This window comes from Contarinia nasturtii, unplaced genomic scaffold, assembly GCF_009176525.2.
Source record: "Contarinia nasturtii isolate CC-2019 unplaced genomic scaffold, AAFC_CNas_1.1 Cnas_scaffold_4413, whole genome shotgun sequence".
In the NCBI taxonomy this organism is placed as follows: domain Eukaryota; kingdom Metazoa; phylum Arthropoda; class Insecta; order Diptera; family Cecidomyiidae; genus Contarinia; species Contarinia nasturtii.
Window position 1 is genome coordinate 1 of NW_022201704.1, and position 3,738 is coordinate 3,738.

The 3,738-nt window shown below is 33.2% G+C and overlaps 1 long non-coding RNA gene across 1 annotated transcript; it reads right to left on the minus strand.

Annotated features, from left to right (window-relative positions):
• Window positions 1-1,528: 1,528 nt before the first annotated feature.
• LOC116351001 lies at window positions 1,529-2,224 on the minus strand. The gene is made up of 2 exons (XR_004202076.1): window positions 2,101-2,224; window positions 1,529-1,613 (listed from the first exon to the last, which is right to left on the minus strand). It is a non-coding gene; the product is annotated as an uncharacterized LOC116351001 (long non-coding RNA).
• Between the last annotated feature and the right edge of the window lie 1,514 nt (window positions 2,225-3,738).

A 3,738-nucleotide genomic window follows, 5' to 3' on the forward strand; every position in this document is an offset into this window, starting at 1 on the left:
AAGTAAATGTATTCAGGGCTGTATAATACTTATTATCCAAATCTTTTCAGGACTTCATTTTTAAAATGAATTGCATCCATTGTTTTTTTTTTTGTCAATGTTGAAATAAATATATCTAAATTTTTTTTTGAATGGCTGGAATATTGAGAATAAATTAAATAAAAATTGTAATACAAACGGTCTGTTTTTCTCGCATTTCCGGTTTGAAAAACTACCAATCGATTTTTCTCGCTTTTCCGTTGGAAATATCGAAAAAATAAAAAAAATTGAGCTGGGTATGTTATCCCCATATGTGCTCAACACCCAGAACACTTTGGACCAGGTTGGGTCCACCTGCTCCTCAAGATTCACTTCCAGCCATGTTATCAAAATACTCCCGATCGATCCACTGAGGAAAATCGAAATTTATCTCGAAAAAACATGTGATAAACCTATCTATTTACAACAGTCCGAAGTGGAGCGACCAATTTTTTTTTTCATTTTTTTTAATCAACTTTTCTGGGTCAGTTTTTTACGCAGATTATGTGGTTTTACAAAATCAAATTTTTGAATGGAAAATGAGTCGAAACTTAATTTGGACCACCCTGTATATATAAAAAATCATCCAGAGCTACGAATGTAGATTTGGCCGTCTTTCGAAAAGCACTTATTGCACTAAAATGTACAACTTGTGTACAGCAATTATGACAATTATGTACCAACATTTATAAGAAATGCAAGCAAATTTCATTCATTGCAAACGGAAATCAATTAAATTTCTTGCGCGTTTTGCTAAAAAAACAACGAAATGTTCAATATAAATGACATAAATTCTTATTCCGATCTCTATGTTGTAAAACAGAGCCTTTATTTCGTTGAACCGTGTTCATGTTGTCCATTTTGGTAACTTTTTCAAGAGAGATGTATACTAGATATACTATAGTGATGTTCTGTGAGTAAATAAAAAAACGCTCTATAAGTGAAGGGTGAAATTCATTACTCCTTTTCACAACTATGCGAATTATTTGGGAAATGAATCTCGAACAAATAAGGTAGATAAAAAAAACATTTGAAAAGTTGGAATTTTAATTCAGAACACACATTTTCAACTTTTCTGGAATTATTTCATTTGATGTTATTTCATAATTTACCAGTGATGGTTTTTTCCTATCTGAATAGCGCTAGCTATTCGCAGCGCCTGTACAGCATTGCTGCCCAGATGCTGAATCGTAGCGGTTGCCGCACGCGCAACACACTTCGTTTGTACCACACAGAGCATATACGTTCGCGTTCGTTCTCTGTTCGACATGCGTTTGTATACTGACTATGGTATTAGTGTATCATACTCTGTGTGCTCACTGGTTACTTAGACTATATGATAATATGTTTTGTGATACAAAACGCGTGCGGCAACCGCTTCGATTCAGCATCTGGGCAGCAATGCTGTTCAGACGCTGCGAATAGCTAGCGCTTTTCAGATAGGAAAAAACCATCACTGCCTATAACCACTCTGGCTTCGAATTACCTTTTACATCCTTTTCATTTTTTGGTTTCTTTGGTTTGTCGGGGGTTTTTCCAATTATCTCCTCTCTGTCCCTGCCACAGAGAGTGGCATCAACGTTATTATCAAAAAGCTGTTAAAACAGATAGAAAACCATTTTTTCCACATTTTTTTTTGTTTAAGTCTAAAAAAACATTATTTCTGGAGAAAAATTGTTAAACTTTAAAACAGAAGGACCAACTTTAATTAATTCATACTCCTCTTATTGCGCGCCTTGTATTGCTTACACTGGATGATGCAAACAAATTTGTTTTTTACAATATAATGACTTGCTCACAGCAATTTGCTTTATGCTAAATGTGTTTGCCACACAATAGAGGTGGATTATAAATAATTAATTTTTGTAACGTTGGATTTTGTCAACGAACAATGTGAAAAACTAATCGAAATCGTGTGTCTCTTTGAATCTTCAATTCTAGTGTGACTCGCACAAATAACCACAAATCGCACTTGTACTTGATTAAATGATTGCGACTGAAAAACTTAACGAATGAATGATTCTTTAAAAAAAAAATTACGTCTATCATGGCTTTAATACGAATATTACTGCGATGCATTACCTCGCCAATCACGAGCCCACAGAATAACAAAGCGAACACTTTGCGATGGAACATTTTTTGTCGTTGAATCGAACAGAACAAATGACAATTCGTTTTTAATTCTTCAAAGTTTGTTTAAATTTCGACACTACTAAATAGACAATGAAAACCTTCATCGAATCGAATTCCTTTTATATATTTCCAATTTATGCAAAACATTTTAATTATGCAAAATTATAAATTTTATAACGCTACGTAATTTATAATAATTTTATATTTTAACATCTGCAACCATAAGGAATAATTGAAATTCATTGAAATGATGGTTCGACGAGAAAAAATGCAAATGACTGTGTCTAGAAATGAGAATTGGTAATCGGCTCTGTTTTTCATGACAATTGATCATTTTAACTTGTGAAATACACCTGAGAACCCATAGCTCGATGTCGCAAAAATGGAAATATTGAGATATTTCAAAAAAATTGCATTTTCAAAGTGCCAGAGACATTGCACTTTTAGAGCGAAGTCGAATATATTTTAAACAATTGTAAATATAAATAATAATTATGAAAAAGCATCCACTACTCGCTCTCAGGGAAAAAAACCTTTGAAGTATACGGGAAATTCCGAAAAACCCCGTAACAGTTTTGTGATATTTTCATTAGGTATCTAACAAAATTGAACTAATTTTCGATATTCAAATCCATGGTTTTCAATATGCACTCAAGGTGAATCGAAAATAAAGTGCTATCAATATCTAAGGCACAACACACTGAACCTTACAAAAGAATACCAATGTAGAGTGCATTTTTGCGTATTAGTGTAAACCAGAGACTGTTTCTCTGACCAATATATGTGAGTAGCACTCTGAGGACCCGGAGAAGCACTGAGAAGCAGAGCTCTTCCCTGATGAAGAATAAAATATTAAAAGTTACCGAGGAGGAGCTCTGATTCTCAGTACTCCTCCGGCTCTACAGAGCGCTTATCCTCACCTATCCTATATATTGTTCAGAGAAACATTATCTGGTTTAAAAATCAAAACTCGCACTTCTATCTGACTAACATTTTGCATAAAATACATTAAATGTGACCGCAGGTTACACAATTAATAAAAAAAACCGTTAAAAATTAATTTCAATTTATTTAATATTTGTTGTGAATGAAAATTAAAAACCAGCGAATTAAAGTGAAATTAGTTTTTTCTTTGCAAATGAATCTATGCGGTTTTGAATCAAATTGGACTACTCCATCCAGCAATTTAAGTTCGTCTGTTGTAAATTGTTCATCTGATAAGTTTTTAACAAAATCTGGAATCATCTCAACTGATTTATAGTACTTTTTGTTCTTTGAAAAATTACTATTTTTATTCAACCGATCGAATTTACTGATTAATTTCTCCTTCTTAATTTTGAACTTATGTCATTCCAATGACAGAAGATCGGTTTAACAATGAAATTCAACGCATTAAAAAAATTGCATACATCAACGGATACACTGAACAATGGGTTAATGACCTTTGGACTTCACATCAGCGCAAAAAACAGCTACGCGAACTACGCGAACATACAACTTTAAGTTTGATTGGTGACGATGTTGGGGATATTGATAGTTTTTGGGCAAGATTCAACTACCATCATGAACTTTCAAAAGAACTCAAAC